General features: G+C 37.2%; 1 long non-coding RNA gene across 4 annotated transcripts in view; it reads right to left on the bottom strand.

Moving 5' to 3' along the window:
• Positions 1-745: 745 nt before the first annotated feature.
• LOC108014076 (uncharacterized) overlaps positions 746-19,975 on the bottom strand; it is a 49,150-nt gene continuing 29,920 nt past the window's right edge. For 2 of the 4 annotated variants that reach the window (XR_011604120.1, XR_011604121.1), the window contains one exon: positions 753-1,387. This is a non-coding gene — a long non-coding RNA (uncharacterized lncRNA). Of the gene's footprint in view, positions 1,388-2,952; positions 3,517-3,599; positions 3,990-19,975 lie in introns of those variants that run through there. The other 2 variants (XR_010654536.2, XR_011604122.1) reach the window with 2 other exon arrangements.

Genomic DNA, 19,975 nt, shown 5'->3' with positions numbered 1-19,975 from the left:
AGTTATTTTACGAATTATTGAATAAACATGACCTTTTTATAGTATTTCAACATAAAGAAGTCATTCTACAACAATAATTATTGAAGAAAGATTAAACTTATTAATAAACATTGTAATCAACATCGTAATATAAAAAACATTAGCTGTTTTAATTATATAAATATTTTATTTATATGAAAGTTTTTAAATTAAATTAACCAAATTAGCAGGCCACCCAAATGTAATTTATGAAAATAATTACTCCCACATTAAGCTGTCATAAAAAGCAAATTTGTTGAAATGTTTACCGAATGACAGCATTTTGAACATTTGTTGCATTTTGATATCCCTCTTCCTTACGTTTTAGCTGTCGGATTCAGTTGGTGGATTTTGCTGGTTTCTGTTTGCAATTAAAGTTGCATGCTTTCAGCTTAATTCCGTATCGTTATTTGCCATGCATTTTTTATGCAACTGGAAGTAGCAAAAAATGTTTCCGCAAACCACATGTCGGAAATGTTCTCTAAAAAATGTACATTTTTTGAAAGCATAACGAACTAATTTATTTTTTGGTTTGGTCATCACAGCTGGTTAAACAATTCCATTCGCCTAGAAAAATATCATATACATACCTAAACATTTTTCCGACTGACTGGGTGAATGATTGAAACAAATTAGAATGTTAAAGATTTTTTACAAATTAAATTAAAAGCAATTGCAGAGTGGTTTCTACATACCTGTTTTTGTATAAATATCAGTGTAAAAGAAAGTAAAGTATTTCCCTATAACTATAAATATTTAAGGTACTTTAACTCCTTCCTCTCTAAGAATGACTCGTCGACTTTTGTGACTCGCGACCCCAGATATTTGATAGCTCGGAAAATGCCAACTAGATGGTGACAACCCGACTAACATTAACATCAGCACCCCACCTGTCGTCCTCATCATCATTAACCAGGGAACCGAGAACCTTATAAAGGTGTGGCAAGGAGCAGCGCTGATTTGCCACATTTCAGCTCAATCGCACTGGCACAAGGAGCTTCTGTCTTCTGGCTCCTGGCCCGAGGATCCTTGCTCCTGGAACAGCTGCTGCCTTTTTCTGGGCCATAATGATGATGTTGCTGCTGGGTGGAAAAAAAAACAACGAGTCACGCGGGCTGGAGAAAAATAAAAGCTCGGAGCACCCACAATGCCACATTTCTCAGTGTCAAGATGGCTTGAAGGAATGCAGAGAACGTTTGTTGTTCTGTGCCGCTGTCATTGCATCAGTTCGTCACTTTGTCATTCTGTCAGTCCGTCTGGCCAGTTTCTTTCAGCCAGGCTCTGTCGCATTTGTTTTACGCATCCTGTGTTCTGCCATGTCATCTGATTTGAGTCCTCTTTATCTTTGACTTGACTGCAGTGCCATGTGCTGAAAAGTACAATATAATCCATCATTTATTCAATTCCTAAACTACTTTTATTTACAGAAAAAGATCTATTACTAAATAAGTTTGTATTTTTCTTTGCCAAGGCTGAATTTGACACAAAGATAATTTATTTCTAAAAAATTATTAAAATAAATTACAACGAGAATGTGCTTTCTATTAAAAATTTTAATACATCTTAGATTTTATTATGAGGAAAATTTTAATATTTACGTATTTAAGAGCACTTCAAAAAAAGTATCTTTAAAAAAAAGTAATCCGTTTTCATTGTGACATTTGCAATAAAATCCCTGAGTATTATATCCTTCGTAAATTAGTGAGGAGTCCCAATAAAATGTGTGTAGCCTCAAGCCAAATTCGATTTTTCAATTAGATGGGTTAATTTGAAAACAGACACATTGCAGCCCATTTAACCGCAAAAACCTTTACCGCATTTGCCAATTTTCATTCGCCTTGCCAAGAATTACCGACTAGACCAAAAACGTGTTTATCATTTTAACAGCCAGCAATTTGAGGATTGATGGCAAGCGCTTCAAAGTGCAAAACAATTTCCCAGCTCGCTTTCCCTTTCCTTTTCCCTCCGCTTTCCCATTTTCATTTTCCCGCCACAAAATAGATTTCGAAATTGAAACGAAGGCAAAGAAAACCCACGCTGAGGGCAAATGGCAGGTGAGGCTGATGGATTCCGATTCCCCAGCTCGTCCGCCTCGTCCTTAAAAAGGATTTTCATGCTGAATGTGCGAGTTTGTTTCTTGGCAGCAATTGGATTTCCATGTTTCCACATTGTTTGCGCCACTCAGGTGAGAAATTGACATCATTGATCGGCGTCAGATTGAATATGAAAGCCTTTTGGGACGGCGCCACATAACAAATTGAATCGCATAGATGGGATTCGCAGTGGTTTTCTTTTCGCTAAGCACTTCAATTGATTTATTTGTGCCGATTTTATATTTGGAATGACAGATGTTAGGGCAAATGGATACAACAGGTTGTGACAGCTAAGGTTGTTATATGTATGCAATGAGTTTTCTTAAATTGAGTTGTGGAATAACGCTATTAAATATTCAGCAGATGATGTTTATAAATCCCACATTTTATTAAGATCTTTTCCATGTTTACCTAAACTAAATAGGCTTAATAAAAAGCAAAACCTATAGCCTTTGAACTTTAAGAAGGCCTAATAAGATGAGTAAATCTAAGGACTATAAAAACGGAGGTTTTATTCAAAATAGCTTTAGTAAGTTACTTAAACAAATTGCATTTTAATAATTATGTCAATAAAAATAGTAACTTATTTCAATTAGCAATGCTTCTTCAAAAAGTAATCAATTCATTAAATTTGTGTTGCCTAATGCAATTTCTGCTATTAAATTTTATTTATTTTCCTGTTCATAAAGCAAGTTGTTTTTTTTTAGTTATTTTCCTGCAAAGGTTTTTCTTGCTCCATTTCACTTTGGCTCACGATTTCTTTTTGCGGAGGAAGTAAATTAGAATTTCGCTGTGCTTGGCTAGGAAAATTTATGGCTTTTGGCCCAAGACACACACACACCTCGTATGAGACGCTTTACTTGGGACCACGCGGCGTATGCGCAACAAACGCGAGTTTTCCGTTTGATGAAAATGTATGAAAATGTGTGGCATACATTGCGGCGCCTTAAGCTGGCGGGTGTATTCCGAACCCAAAACGAAATTAGCATTCACTGGCTGCCCGAATCCGCCCAGCTGCACTTTAATTTACATACTTGATGGCGCCTTATAGTGATCCTGGAACATCTCCTTTGCACAATATCCCTATACTCCGTACTACTGGGCTTAGGACCTTTCCTTCGATATGTTCGCTCGAGGAATATGCAAAGCACTTTAGCTGACAGGATACCCCAGGCACATCCCTGCCATTGTTATTGTCGCATGATGAATTATTCAGACGCCTTTGGCTCGTGTGCTCCCCATGGTAAATGGTATTTTAAATATTAAAATAGATCCCCGTTAATGGGGACGCCAAGAAGTAGGCCACAACTATTTTATGGCCCACAATTTAAAGTCTGGATAGTAAGGGTTGCTATGGGATATCGAAGTTCTAGTTCATGTGAGGGCACTTGTAGTTCTTTAAAGCCTGAAATACATTTAAAATTATTTCAAATTAAAAAAGGTTCCGCTGTTTAAGGCACTTAGCTAGCCAAAAACGAATATACCTACCCCGAATCCATTTACCTTGCCCAGTAGTGTCCCCTTGGAGTTCATTGTCTGCAAATCTTTCGGAAGTCAATATGTGCGAGCCATTACTCAAAGGCTTGGGAATCCTGTCTTCTTGTCCGTCACGTATTGTAATATATGACCAGAGACAAGGCCTCGGAATTCTAGCTGCTGGTCATCAAGTGGGCCACATGCCAGATGTCCATCTGGCGCATTGCCATTATTAATGACGCAATTGACAAGGCCAGCATGCAATGGCCAAGAAATATGGCATCACTTCAAAGGCTTCAGAGTTACGAATCGTTTGTCAATCCGCGAAGGCAGCAAATAGTTCGGAAATGCCATTTGTTTCTGCCACTAATGAAATAACAGATCATTTTGTAACTAACCTTTTCTGAACTTAAAACAAATAAATTAAAAGAACGGGGCTATTTTGATTGAACACTTATTAAATAAAAGTATTTTATATTTTCAGACTAAAAATATTTTCCTGTGAATTTGTATGTTTATTTGAATTATATTTAAGCCAATTTAAAATGTTTGGACAAGCTATAAACTGTAATAATGTGAAATAGACTTTAGTACATTAAATAAAATACCAGGTCTTTTACAGTCGCTTTATTCTTTATTTTATCTTTTTCCTCGAACAGCTTCCTTTCGAACTTCCCCCATTTCTTTGTGTGTTCATCCACAGGTTTCCCATCTGAACTTTTCCTTTGACACTGTTTGCTTTGGTAATAGATTTCTTCTTTTTACCCGTTTCCCCTCAAGGTCTTTTGTCCCCTCCTGTGACTTTTCTCTCGGGCGTCCAATTCAATAAAAACTTAGGACGTGTTGTTTGGGTTAATCGATGGTTGCTGCGTCGAATGTCTATTCCATTGTTTTCTCTCAGGTTAATACAACTCGTGTCCCAAGATTTGGCCAGGTCATTTGTGTTTGCCTTTGTAATATGTTTGCCTAATGGAAACACTCGATAGGCGGCTAATAAGCAGTACATGTGACTATTAAGTGGGCCTTAATGGAGCAGCCAAAGTTAGATGGAAGTATGCTAATTCAGGCCGGCCACTATTTGCTCCTTTTGAAAACTAAGAGATACATGTATCCACGGAGCTATATCCTTTTTTCGTATCTGTGAGATATGAAGCGGACCAGATTTCTGGGTCATAGACTCGCCGAAGGGCGTAAAATTGTACATGCAGGACATCAATTCAATTTGTCCGACCAGGGGACAAAGTCGGGGAAAGTCGAAAATGGAGCAAAGTAATAAATTTACAAAGAGGTGCTGATGAAGGGAAAGCGTGGGAAAACGAGGAAAAGCGGCACGAGCAAGTGGAAAATGAGCTGCAGCTTAGATAAGTGAGGCTGTTAACACTTATTCAGGGCAATGGGGTTGGCCTCGCCCCTGCTCGCATAAAATGTAACAGGATTACAACGGTGTCGATGCTGCTGCAATGTTGGTCCTGCTGAAAAAACTTTAACTTTGCACGGCGAAAGGCAAACATAAACATGCCAGCAAGAAGGCCAAAGTTGTTGCTCAGTTGGCAGGAGATTTCCCCATCATCCTCTCAGCCCTTTTCCCCAGGAAAAACTCAGCAACAGCAGCCGTGGCAAAGTAAACAAGCAGGAAAAGAGGAAAAGCCAAGATATTTATCTGTGATAAGAAGGTTCTGCCTTTTCCAACGGTGTAAAGCAAGGTGTGCTAGCTTGACATTGTATTTTTTGTAGCAAAATCAATATCATGGTGTTCAAAAAGATCAAAAGCATGTGATTTTTTCGAATTTGCTAGTGAACATTTTCAATAGTTTTAAGGTGTTATAAAGTTTTCGTAACTAGAACTGATTAAAATAATGTCATATCATAATATAGTTCCATTTAATATGTAAATGTTTAGGTACTAAAAAAAGATTTATTGAAACTAAAACTGGCTAGAATGTCATCAATATAATGAGCCTTTGGGCAAAGCCCTTCACTTAGCTAGACTCTAATTGCCTGCCATTATCTTTTGGCCAGGTTTGTCAAGCAGCCACTTCCGCTTGTCGCCAATTCCCGTCACGTTCTGGCCATAAAGCTTAAGTCAGTAAGCCAATTGCAGAGTGTTTATAATTGAAATTGAAGGAGCGAGAAAACGGAAGTAGAGCCAGGTTGAGAAAGTAAGGGTTTCGGAGCGAAGCGGATATAAAGCGATTTGACTTGGTGACAACTTAATTTCCTACTCTGCGTTTTATCCGGGAATTTTCTGAAAGCACAAGGTAAAATGAGAGCTATATTACCAACATTAATAGAGCCATGAACAATGTTAAAGACCTAGCTACGAATTTTAAAATTTAGTGTTCTAGCCTTATCTCATTTGTGTGCCAAGAGCGTGGGAAGCTCATTAGATATGATAAATTGTTGACAAATAAAGTACAATAAATGGAATCTTCAAGTGACCTGTGGTCTACATAAATATTTTCCCTTAAAGGTAACGAAATTTATTGCAAGACTACAACAATGAAAAAGGAAAATGGCACAAAAAAGGGTTGGCAACCCTCGCATAATTTGTTGGCCTTGGGAAATAAGGGAAATGGCGGCGGAAAAAGGAAGTTTGGAGCTGACTTACAAATTTGCATTGTGCAGATTGCTTCCGTCGGGGGATGTGTTTTGTTCATCATCAGTAATAAACACGGAAGGCCGTCATTTTTCATGCCACTCCTTGTGGATTTCACAGCAAAGATTAAAGGACCTGAATATGGTTCGGAAATCAAACGAAACCAAAAATAAATCTAGAGTCTTTTTGCCAACTAATTTATATTAACAAAAAATGTTTTTTTAAGAAAGAAAAGTTTACTTACTTCAATAAGAAATTTCAGCACATTTTAATTTATTTCTTATTTGTTTCTCTTTGTTTGCTTTCCGTGTTGAGCTACTTTAAAGAAATATCAACCCTTGGTAAATACAATTTGTTATGTAAACACATATTTATACCCGTTACTCGTAGAGTAAAAGGGTATACTAGATTCGTCGGAAAGTATGTAACAGGCAGAAGGAAGCGTTTCCGACCCCACAAAGTATATATATTCTTGATCAGGATCACTAGCCGAGTCGACCTAGCCATGTCCGTCTGTCCGTCTGTCCGTCTGTCCGTCCGTCCGTCTGTCCGTCTGTCTGTCCGTCCGGATGAACGCTGAGATCTCGGAAACTATGGGAGCTAGGCTATTGAGATTTGGCATGCAGATTCCTGAGCTTCTTACGCAGCGCAAGTTTGTTTCGGCACCGTGCCACGCCCACTCTAACGCCCACAAACCGCCCAAAACTGTGGCTCCTACAGTTTTGATGCTAGAATAAAAATTTTAACTGAAGTGTATTGTTCTCATCAATACCTATCGATTGACCCAAAAAAAAGTTTGCCACGCCGACTTTAACGCCCACAAACCGCGAAAACCTGTGACGCCCACAATTTTCATGGTAGATAAAAAATTTTAACTGAAATGTATTGGTCTCGTCGATACCTATCGATTGAACCAAAAAAAAATTTGCCACGCCCACTCTAACGCCCGTAACGCTTAAATCTGTATACTGCCGGTAGGTGGCGCATTTTAATCTCGCTTTGCTGCTTGCATATCTCCATATAGCTGAGTAACTTTCCACTTCATTGGCTGAACTGCAGACCGTGTAGCCAGGGCAATATTGTGGCTGCTAAATATAATATATAGAACAGTTGCCGGAGCCAAAGAAAGACTGTGTCGTAAATTGTCCCTCTAAGTAGAAATTGTCGTGCATAAATTTCCCTCCCATTCCGCAGATATCCTGCTGAAGAGCATTTAATTTCTGGCAATTTCACAACGCTTTTCCCGATGCATCTTTTGCCTTTTGCTCGCCTGACTGCATGGCAAACTATTGGATTTGCATTCTGCCAGGCGGCTGTCAAAATGCCATGAAATTGCTACAAAGCTGGGCTTAAACCAATTCTATTTGCTAAGCATGAAAAATGTTTGTTGGCAACATTCGAGCTGACAGCTGCACTTATTGGCTCAGATGAATTGGGTTGGAAGCAGTTGAGTTACTTCAATATTTGACTTTCTTGTACGGATTTTATTTATTTATAATCTTTTAGTACTTTGAATGGTATATCCATTGAAATGTTTACTTTTTTCCTTATGCTTAAAAGAAGTAAATAAGAAATGTAATAAAGTCTTTTCCTCCCATGTTTTCAAAATGTTCATTATCTCCTAAATATATAAGGACTATATTGTGAGAGATAACTTGATTTTTCCAGCTCCTTTAACTTAATTGACAAAGTCTCTTAGGCAGAAGGCACAAATATTTTCCAACATAATTTAATTAATTAAAAGGAAAGTTCCCCAGCCACCTCCACTCCGCACATCCTCCCATGGTTTTATACTTTTTGTCAATTAGCTGAGAACCGCAGCTGTGGAAGCCAAGGCAACAAAGTGGGCGAAACAAACATCAACAGGCATTTTACCATCGCGATGGGGAAAGTGCAAGGAATGAGCTGGGGCCAATCCATTAATTTACTTGACCAACAAGCAGAAGAGCAAAGTAAACCACCCAGGAAAACATAACAATTAAATGTGCTTTCTAAGCCGGGGATTCAACGAGGTGAAAAGGTGAGTGGGTTCACCTTCAAGTTCACCTGCTCGCAGTTTCTTTTGTTGTCCGAAGCGTGAAAGCATTGAAAGCAGTAAAATTATCATAGAAAGCTGAAAAAGTGGATAAATGGTATTTCACTAACCCCTAGGAGAAATTATGAAACAAAGTGACCCAATTACCAATTGAAAACACGCTTTGTTTAATTTTTTTAATAAAAATAGATTTCATAAAAAATCTAGAAAGATGACTTAAAATAGTAAACTAAACATTAAAATCCCCTTACATTGAACAATTAGTAGCAAAAGTATCTTAAGTAGAACGTGTACACAAGACAAGATACAACCTAAAGACTCACTAGATACATTATACTTTTTTGGCATGAGTAAGCTTTGTGAGGAAAAGCAATAAAAAAGGACACTCACGAAAGTTCTTCGCTTTTGTTGGCAACAATTTAGAACGGAAATTGCACTTGCAACAGGAGGGCTCACAACGTTCGTGGTGTGATAATTAAATTGCCATAAAAAGCAAGAGCCGAGCGAAAGTTTCGTAATCGAGTTTGAGAATGCAATGCGGCATGCGAAAATTTGTAAAAGAATAAGTAATTACGACATTGAATAACAATTCGGTCGAAATGGGCAAAAAATTGTTACGTGATTTTGCGAAAAAGAAAAGTTTCGGGTCATCAAAAAAATTCTAAAAAACTATTTAAGCAGCTTGTTGCAATATGAAAACTTTTCTTGTAAAGTTTTTTAATAAGCCCAAAGAATTGTTTGAATAAAGTTTTTAAACCAAGTTGTCCCGGAAAACCTGTCATGTTAATATTAATAATATTTTCCAAACTAACAATGGAAAAATTTTAGTTTGAGTGTTAGGATGTCAAAACGCTTCTTTTTTAATAGAGTGATCGAGTGGTTATCTTGGATTTGGCAAGTCGGATACAGATGATAACTCAACTTGATTGCAAAACTCACGTTTTTCCCAGAATCCCTCGAGAACCTTTAACTTTTGCGAGGAAAAACAGAGTATTCAGAGAATTAAACGGATCTGCCATTTATTAACCCACTTAAACATTGTGGTCAGGGAGTACCATTTGAATTATTTATGTAGGAAGTCAGTGGATAATAAATGCCAAATTACCCTCACTTGGGAACCAACACATATAATGCTTATGTGTTCCATTTGGATGTCTGCCGGATTTTACGTAATTTATCTAATTATTGACGGAAATATTGTTGGAACGTAAGTAATTAATCAAAGCATCTGTTTTATCAAGACCATTTGCTTACCTGTTTTAATTAAAATCAAGATTTTTCTCGGGTTTTAATTCAAACAATCCAAATCCTTTTCATCTTACACTTGGTGCCTTTGAGGCCATAAGTAAATATACATTCACCTGCCGTATTTTAAAATAATTTTGGGTTCTGGTCTGCTGTGGTAAAGCTTTTTTAGGTTTAATTTAGGACCTGCTGGCCTTAACCCTTATGAATCTCAAGGTTGATTGTTTGCCTAACCCAATTTTGAGTATTTAACATTTTTATTTGTAATTGTAAACATCTCAAAATATTTTGTAATATTAAATATCTTAGCGTACGACAATAACTAACTAACTTAACCATTAAAAATATCAAACCATTGTAAGAAATTTATTGCCAATTTTCTTTACATTTATTTGACAAATCAACTTCAGGTGTGTCAGTCATGAAAGGCTTTCATATTGAATCTGACACTGATCAATGTCAATTTGCCACATCACTAACAAAAGCCAGGTAAAAACCAACAAATTCAATTTTTGCCAGGGGAAAAACCAAAGGAAAAGGACAACAAACTCGTTTGCTGCCACAGCGAGAAAATCTTTTTTAAAATAAGCCAACCTTTTATACTCAGCCAGCAACAGCATGAAATACTATATCTATTATATCTCGGCCTTGGGTTACTTTTTGTTAGAAAGACAAAATAATTTTATCAGTATTATCCGTTTCCATTTCACATATCCTTTCAGTTGTCGCCCACCGTTTTTTGTTCGATATTATCTTTTCTTTGTCAATTTTAATATCAGATTTTCCTTTTAAAAGTCAAGGCGTTTATAAAATGATTTATTCGACACTTTATCGCGTAATGATATTGCAATCAAGTGGATATCTGTTGATTTCAATCGGATTATTTGGCCAACGTTAACTTGTTAAGGCCAAATACATATTTGAGTTGGTTGTCGTACAGACTCAAGTTTGTTTTGTTATCACATCAGCAAATTGATTATACGCCCTGTCGGCCCTGTGACATTGTGCACTCAGTCTCCCACTGCTCGTCGTGTTTGTCTGACAATTTGACATTGCCCGCAGCAGCAAGTTGGAAAATGGAAAATGGAAAACTGGGGGAAGTGTCAGTAGCGCAAATGTTTGCCATTAAATGCTGCGGGATGTTTGTTCACTTTGTTAAATTTGGAGAAAGGGAAACCAGAATTTCAATAATATACTGATCTGAAAGCTCATTTTTACATTCTGAGTTGCAAATAAAATATTTATTAATGTACTCCTGCTACTCGAGTTAAAGTAACTTATAAAGTAGCACATCTGCAACAGGATCCCCAGCTCCATCTTTCATCCAAACTTTTCTCGACATTAATTAACTTTTCCTTCTCGTGTTCTTGACATATTTTCATGTCTCTGCATATTTCATCCCCCCATAAATATATAAAACTGAAGAAGCTTTTTTGACAGGTAAGCAAAACTGGTTTACATTGTTCTCTGTCCCTTGAAAATATGACATTCTTAGTTGAAGAGTAACTTCTGTTCTACTAATTTAATTTGCTAGCTTCTTTTTATTATCAGATACGGGAAAGTCGAGTGGGATGGCTTCCTCTCTATTGTCAAGACAACAGCCCTGACAAAGCAAAAATGTGATAACAAAATGCTTCCCCGCAAAAGCTATGTTTTGTTCTTTAAATGGTATGAAAGGCACAATTAAATGCTTGTGATGTTGCTGCCAGGAGTCTCTGACCAAACATAATTCTCAGAGATTATCTCAAATCTTCGCATTACTCAACAGCCTCCAGAGAACATTAAAATTTAAAAGAACTCACTTTTCTGAAACTTTCCATATTTGTTAGCTTACCTAATGGTTGACCATACAGACAGATTTCAACCTTTATATTTGTTTAAATTGTTAAAATGAATTTAAATTGTATTCTTTTAGGAAAAAGAAATTTAAACGTGTGAAAAAATACTCTTTCATTTATCACACATCTTATTCCCAACAAACAATTTTAATTTGCCACGCAGTAAAGCGAAAAACAAGATTCTTAAATTAAAGGTGAGAGCAACGCACACCTCGTGCTAACCGAACAATCCAATTAATTTTATGCACTCACCACATGTGGATTTCTTGGGATTCTGGGATTCCCAAACGGCAACGTGTAAACTTAAGCTAATTAATGCTCATGCTCAAATATTCTCAACCAGGTGTGTGCGTGGGAAAATTAAAATTTCACAGAGAATTTTCGAAAATTATGTCTAAGCACTTAAGTAGGTGTTTAGAGTCCCGAAAAGGACGGGGTCTACTTGGAAGTTAATGCGGATGTCTCCCCGAGTCTGTTGAGTATTATGCGAGCGTGTTAGGATAAAGTTGGCTCATGTTCCCTGGGAGCCTGTGGTTGAGATACGCCGTTTCCTGTGGTCCTGTTTTTATCATCATGCATGTTTACCCTGACACTGTGTATCCCTTTTACACTCGCTTTCAGCCAGCTTATCTAAAAGTGTTGTCAGGCTTTCGGTTTAAAATGGTTTTGGGTCTGAAAGAGCTTATCCAATTATGTTAATCGCCTCACGTTTACTAACTGCGACAAGTTGTGTGCTTCAAAACTAGGTTTAATGCTAGTTACTTTATTGTTTTGTTTTTGGCGGATGACAGGACTTGCTACTCGCTGCAAAAAAACGTTAAGTACTAACCATACCACAACTCAATATGCTAATATGAATTATTGTCACCTTACCACAAAAACCAAAATCGATATTTATTAATTACTTATATTACACCCCACATCAAGTAATGCCTTTGGGAGATTACCCATTTCTACACATTCTGTGACAAATGAAAGTAGTATTTTTATCGTTGTTCATTACCAGAATAATTTTTTAAGCCGTAGCAGTATTTACTCATGTTCCAAGTTGAAAATCCCTGAGGCTGTGCAACTTTTTCACACGGTAGAAATAAAATAAAAGCAGCTGCTGCGGCATTGCTAACGATTTTCTGTTGGGAATATGATTTTAATAAATGTTAAAGGCAGACAAGAAAAATATCTTTTTTCTTTAATACTGTGCAAAGTTTTATGGTCTGCTTATTGAGCAGCAAAATGGTTTTCAACCATCCTTAGAAGTAAACTTTTAAAACCCCAAGTGGTCCAATCCAAACTTGCAAACTGCAACTCTTAATTTGTGGAAATCTTTTAGTGAGGAGGATACAGCCTTGTTATGGTCAGCTTCGAAGTAATTCAAAGGCTAGCAATTAGTTAGGAAAACAAGATTCAAGTTTCAAGTGAACATACCAAGTATAATTTGAGAAATGTCCAAAAAGTTTTAATGAAGCCTGTATTTACAATCAGCAGTGGTTTATATAAAATTTGAGCTTCTTCTTGTTTTCCTTTAGATTTAGGACTTCAATTAATTATTATTTAATTAATAGATAGTTTCATATGAGTTTGATGTACATGAGACCAATCAAAAGATATATATTTTTGATTTTTGTGGCGTAAAAAATTAAGTGCTTACTTTAAGCTTTCAACAATTCCTTCGTTAGCACCCCATTTATCATGGCCTCTCATAAAATACCCATTGTGATGTCTCATTATTCCAAGCTGAGACGCCAGTGCATTCAGACCTAGACTTTTATTACTCGTTATGATTGTGCCAACATCTGGCGAAGGGAAACCGCACATCGCAGTTGAAATTGCGCCGGATTCTGTTGAAAGAGACGGTTATTTGGCATCTCTCCAACTGGCATAGCTAAAAATTGGTGAAGCAATTCGCAACCCTATAGAAAATATCGAAAACTGTTAATCTATATGGATTGCCCTTGAAGAAGAAGAGTAGTAGTTAATCTAAATTCAAGAAAATGTTTAAAGTTCTAAATAGTTTAAAGGGTATTTTGTATGATTTTGGGGACAATTTTAAAGACTTTATAAGGTCTTTCGTTGATATTTTAATAAAGCTTGTGAAAGTAGTTATGCCAATTGCAACCGTACAATATTCATGCTCCAATTGCCTCACATTTCCCCCATATTGCCGACAGCCCCATGCCAAATGACCATGTGCACAGTTTCACACTTTTCCTCGCCCCCAGTTATTTTATTTTCGCAGACATCTGTCGACGGTGGAATGGCATCTGATAGTCGGGGACGCGGAAAATGTCAAGTTTAAGTTAACACACAACCCAGACGGGAACACATATTCCGTGACATCATCATTGCCAGAACGACCCGGAAAGGTGTGGAAAATAACCCAGCTGATTTCCACACACTACTTGCAACATCTTTGCCACTTTTTCAAGCACCACTTGTGTCTGAAAGGAGCAGGAAAAATCGCTCGAGTTTGTAATGATGACGTTGCATTTTCTTGGTGGCATGTTACATATTTTTTGGTGGTGTGAACCAATTAAATGGGGCATGTTCCATTGGGTTTCCTGGCAAACGGTGTGAAAAGCGCTTGAAGGAACATGAAACGTTGCTGTCATTATGTCAGCTTGTCATTTTTCCCGTGTTCCAGCCATTTTATTTCTTATTTATATATTTTATTTATTTATCAGAACACAATAAATGTAAAGAGAAGCAAAAAAATAAGTGCAAATTTGAATATCATTTTCACAGGGATCTTTTGTCATTTTCAGGGCACTTGAATCCTTTTCCCTCCACTAAATTCCATTTTTACTCCTTCACATCCTGCAGTCCCTTTCTCAGGAGAAAGTAAATTAGAATTTCGACATGCTGACTAGGCGATTTTATGGCTTTGGCCGCACAAAAGGCATTCGTGAGTTGGCGGCGTAGGTGGCTTATGCTGTCTTTGGGACCACGTGGCGTATGCGCAACAAACGCGAGTTTTCCGTTTTATGAAAACGTTTGCATACATTTCGCCGCCTTTCGCTGGCGGGCGAAACCAAATTAGCATTCAACGTATGAATTTTCCCAGCTGCACTTCAATTTACATTCTTGGCGGCATTTTAAAGTAATCCGCAGGAATCTACTCACTTTGCAAGGCATTAAAGACGCTTGTATTTGTATATTGGAAACATATTTATTGTTTTAGTGGTTTTTTTACTATAAAAATTAACTGACTTTCGTAGGATAAACATATTGCTTCACATTAAAGAAAGCACTCAACTGTTTTTAATTTTCTGAAAGCCTTTCCAGCTGTTGAGAGAATCTCGAAATGTAATAATAGTTACAAACATATTGTGCACATTTTCTCTTTTATTAGAACTACGTGTTGCGAACTGCTAAGTACCTTTTCAAATGTACAAAGGTTACTGCTTTAAGTTACACATTTTTAAATTCTCTCCGCAATGGTCAATGTCAACTAACCATCGAAGTGCAATTATTTTACCAAAACACCAGTTTCCACTTTGCCACACGAATTTTAGGGAGTTCCCATTTTCCACTCGGAAGATTTTCAGGCTGCATGGTCCAACCATTACTCAAAGATGTACATTGTACACACACTGGATCCTTGGACCCAGGATACTTGGACACGTACCGTAATATATGAGCGGACATCGGGATACGGAATGGGCAGTGGCCATCTGCCGCATTGTCATTATTAATGATGCAATTGACATGCTCCACAAGAAGGGTCGCCACTTTGGTCAAGTCAAGACATATGGCAGTGCGTTTAGGGGATCCATTGACGATTTGCTAGCAAAGCACTCAGAAAGCATTTCATCAATTCCATGTGACGCGCTTTTAAACTGAGGAACTATTCTGATAAGTAGATGACGATAAGAAATCAAAGAATATAAAAATGGAATATTACAATACAACTAATAGAACATTGTTTCTCCTTTTCTGTAAAATATTATGCTATCCTATTTTGAACCTATTTTTCAGTATAAAGCGTATATTGCCCGTAAAATTGGGCGTGTCCGGGACAACAAAGGGCGTAAAACCAGACGTAGTCTATATAGTATACCACATATATACATAAATTAGTCGACGTCGTCGGCTTCTGTGTGGGTTGAATGGCCAGGACTCGTAACAGTCGCAAATGAATGGCTAAAAGTGGCATCAACTTTTCCTTTGCTGTCTGGGTTTTCCGTTCGTTTGCTCAGTGTGACCCAGTTTCCCCTGACATGGTATCGATTTGCACCCAATCAATGACGGGCTTGACCCTTTCGATTCTTCCCTTAAAATCCTGTTATGGCCATAACTTTGTTTGCATTTCATTCAATTATCTCCTCACTATCAAGGAAACTAATATGCCAGCTCCCCCGTTAGTTGAGCTCAATTTAAGGTCAACTAACGAGTTCATTCCGTCTGAGCACTTCGCAATGAGAGGCAGCTACTCCAGCCAGGCCAGCTCATTAATTTTACTCAACCGAAAATGAGTAATGATGCTGGGGGAAAGGGCGTTTACGATGAGTCAAAAGTCTCCATCCGAAACTAGTACATCCAGCCAGGATTGGGGAAAGTGTCTGGGAAGCATTTTCACAGGATATTTTTGGGGTCCAGCTCTTCGGGGCTTGATTGTTACCCATTTGGCAGCTGTTGCTTGTTGTTCCGGCTAGTTTGCTGTAGTTTGCCGTAGTTTGTTGGTGTTTGCTCCGAGAAACTACAAGTAAAATATTTATAGTTTTGTTTATTTTTTCGTAGTCCTCCCAAAACTGCTTCAGCTTCCTCCTGTCACCATCAAGGGGTCTCGATTACAAAAGTTGGAAATTTCGTTGTTGCCCCTTGTATGCTTTATGCTTTTGCGCTCTGTTTGTTTATGCCTCTTGCTGTGTTTTATGCTTTTGCCACAGTTTTGTTTTGCTTTGCCGACAGCAGAAAGTTTTTACGGTCAGCTTGGGATTGGGTTGGTCAGACGGTTTTTGAGCTTGCTTTATGAATTTGGGTTCGGATTGGCTTGGTTTGGTTTGGTTCCCTCTGCACTCGCCTTTCCACTTGACCTGCCTGCCATTTTATCAGGTTCCTTGAAACGGAAAACTAAATTCTAACACAGTGTTTAGGTTGGGCTTGAATTTTCCGCCAGGCTCAATATAATTTTGAAGTTCTTTCGGAATGAATGGCATTTAAGAATTAATTCAGTTAGCTCGTCAAAAATCAGACAACTTACATAGGACCTCTAAAGGTCAAGTTAACTTTCCACATTTTTATGTTTTACATCGCACATGCCAGCCATTAAAGTAAAATAGGCAACTAATTAAAGTTCTCACAATGGCAATGCCACTCAATTTCAGACACATGGTGCACAATTATTAAGATTCAAATAAATTCTCTGCCTTATAAAATGTTTAGCCAGCTCTGTGTAATATTTACAAACAGCTATAAGTAGATTTCTAAATGTTTATAAATGTATTTTTTCTTGTTATAGAATAAAGTAATATTTTTGAAAACACACTGAAATCCTTGCATTATTTACTAACCATTTGCAACCATTTAATCAGAAAATTTCGAATTCAATTTAATTAACCCAGCGTCACCCATGAAATACCCAAAGGGCGACATATGCGACACGATTTTACTTTTCATTTCTGTGCTCCCAAACCCAACTTTTATTACACGAAAAAACAGTGGCCCTTTGGGCAAATGGCCATGCTCCACAAAATGCAATTCATTAAATTAATGAAAGGTACATGAAAAAAAATTTTGCAACAAATGACGTGATGAATTTAACCCCTGCTATAACAAAACGACCTTATCCATTAGCCTGTCCAAGTATTCAAATTGGAAATTGACTAGCGAAAGTCCATATTGATAGCCTCAAATTACCTCGAACCCATCAGACCTCCAGTGCGAAGCACATTTACATTCCATTCACCTGCAGTTGAATCAGCCACTGCACTCAAATTGCAAATTCCCCATCCGGCTACGTGCCCGAAATAAACCCAATATCCCAGTCCTTAGGTTCTGACCCCCTCCGCCGAGCTCCGTTGCAACTTGAGCTGCTCTGCTGGCCTTTTAATCAAACTTTGCCAGGAGTGCCAGGAGCCAAGGATCCGAGTACTGAGGGCCAGGACGAAAAAGTCGGGCAGGCTTCACTTTTGCTGTGGTCGCAAACTTTATGCCACAAGTCGAAGCCCCTGGAGAAAGGTGCTTCATGGCTGAAAAGGTGCACAGTCGGCTAGAAATGACAGCAGATTCGGTCAACTACGGACAAGAAAGTGTGCACGGAGAAAAAATCTAGGCAACTATTTTAACTTAATAAAAAAATTATGAAATTTGAATCAAATAAAAAAAGTTGTTTATGCCAATTCTATCATAATAACATCATATTGATTCATGTTAAGATAATTCTGCTTTTAATAAAAAGGAAAAATTTATAATTCGATTCATTATAGTAAAAGATACCTATCATTAAAATATTCAATTAAACAATTTTTAAATATTTCTGCTTACCTACAAATTTTTTTTAATTTCCTCGATATTCGTTGTTCTTTTTTGCTGGACGGTCTTGTTAATAACAATGTCAATCATCGGATGTTGTTTTCACCATCAAACCCCCTATTTTTCTATTCATAACAAACTGAATATTTAGCCCCCATGCAGCGGCTTTTATTAACTAAAATGTGTTTTCGCCCCAAATGCGTTTCGCATTATGCGCACACAAAAGGCAAACAATCATCCTGCTTTTGTTGAGCTCACAATTTTTAAACACTTTTATGGTGAGCCACAAAGGCATTGTAAATTGAATTTATGCGAAATTTATTAATTTGCCGCATTTTTGATTATGTGGCTGAAATAATGTAAATGCCTGTGGTTACACACACAGAAAGCAGAAACTTGACTGAGGGAAATCAATAAATTCGGCATAAATTAAGTGAAATTCAAAGTGAGGCACGTATAATTTAAAACAACTCGTCGAGGCGTGAATTTAGCATCAAACCTCAAAAGCTTCAAAGTAGCGAAGCTGTGAAATTTTACGCGCTCAACTTTTTGTGGTCGCAAAAACGAGACTCAAGTGGTTTTAACTTGGAGCAGACTGAAATGCGTAAAAGTTTAACATCCTTGTCCTTAAAGATGCCAAAGTCTGCGAAATACAACCGGGGAAAAGGGAAACGACAGTACAGGCATTTGTACTTCTCTTAACAAGTAATAAATTACGGGCTTTATGAACGGCACTTTACAACCAACGTAAAAAGACTAAAGTAATGTAAGTAAAATTACTTCGTGTATTACACCTTGAGTGACGTGGCTCATCCTTCTGGCAACTCAATACTTTTTATACTTGTTTCACTAAAAGTTCAAACATCAAAAACCCTATCGAGTATGCAATATTTATTCGCAACTCACCCACATATGTAGAGGTTCCGCCCTTTTTGCTCCCTTCTTGTATTATTTATTTCAAACCCTTCGCACATCGGCTGGTTTCATCAGCGATGACTTCCGGTCTCTTTTTTATATGCTTCCCATGCTTTTTATTTTCCCACCCTCGGTTTTTATTGCGTTTTGCCAACGCTTCAATAAGCATCTGTTTGGTACATTTGTTTTTTGTGCACAGAACAAAAAAATTACCATTTTAATATAAAAACCAGTAGACACATAAAGATATCTAACTGTGGTAACTTAGCATACATGAAACTTAAGGAAAATGATTTGTTTTTAAGTTCCTCAAATTTAAATTCGATATAATCACTAAACTTTTTAATTCTTCTTCGGCCATGGCAAACATTTCTAAAGAGTTTTCCTATCTCCCCAATTATTTTTCAAACTTGAGTTTGCTAGTTGCTCTTGATTTCCCTCATCAAGTGCTTGACTCTCGGTGGGTTCTCGGTGGGTTCTCGGTGGGTTGTTTTTGACATAGCCGCTTATTGAAAAACTTTCCACCGTCAAGATCCTTGGAACGTCTTTACTTAATGGCAACAACTTTTTGCGTTCTAAGCACTATTTTATACTCCCTGGTACTTACGCCCGCGCACTTTCTTGATAAAAAAGTTTAGCAAGTTCAATATTTGTTCGCAAAAAGCCTTAATTATTTTATCATTTTAGTAGCCAGACAAATTGAATCGCTATCTGCTTTTATTACTTTCATTATTAATATTTAAAAGCGTCGTTTTAATAAGTGAGTGACTTGTGAAAATTTTTTTAGGGCTTCAATAATTAAAACAATTTGAATTTTTAACTTGCTCTTAAAGGCTTGTGTTAATTGGGAAAAGCTTTTTATAACAAGAATGCGAATATAATTAAATAAATTACAAAGTGACTTTCAACGACAAGAAATTTTCTAATTCCAAGTAAGACTTCGTTATTTTTGTCAATTAGTAAAAAGCCCATCTAAAGAAGACAAACAATGGGGAAAGGTCCTTTAATGTAGTGACCTGAAGTCTGAAGAACAAATTAAAGCCATTAAAACTCCTACCAAAGAAAAAAATAAGTAGCCTTAAGTGAAGTCTAATGTCCTGGGTGGTCAATTGAATGGGGTTTTGACTTTTGAACCACATTGAAAGCTTAGAAAAATCAAAAGAAACATTACAAAATATAAATACACCACAAATTTGATTGTATTCATCTCCATGGAATTTAATCCGATTTTTAGAATATGTGGTTGTGTGACTGGTCATTAAAAATGACTGAATAGCTTGGCTTTCAT

The sequence above is a fragment of the Drosophila suzukii genome, chromosome 3 (assembly GCF_043229965.1).
Source record: "Drosophila suzukii chromosome 3, CBGP_Dsuzu_IsoJpt1.0, whole genome shotgun sequence".
NCBI lineage: Eukaryota > Metazoa > Arthropoda > Insecta > Diptera > Drosophilidae > Drosophila > Drosophila suzukii.
This window is presented reverse-complemented; position numbering and strand designations above follow the sequence as displayed.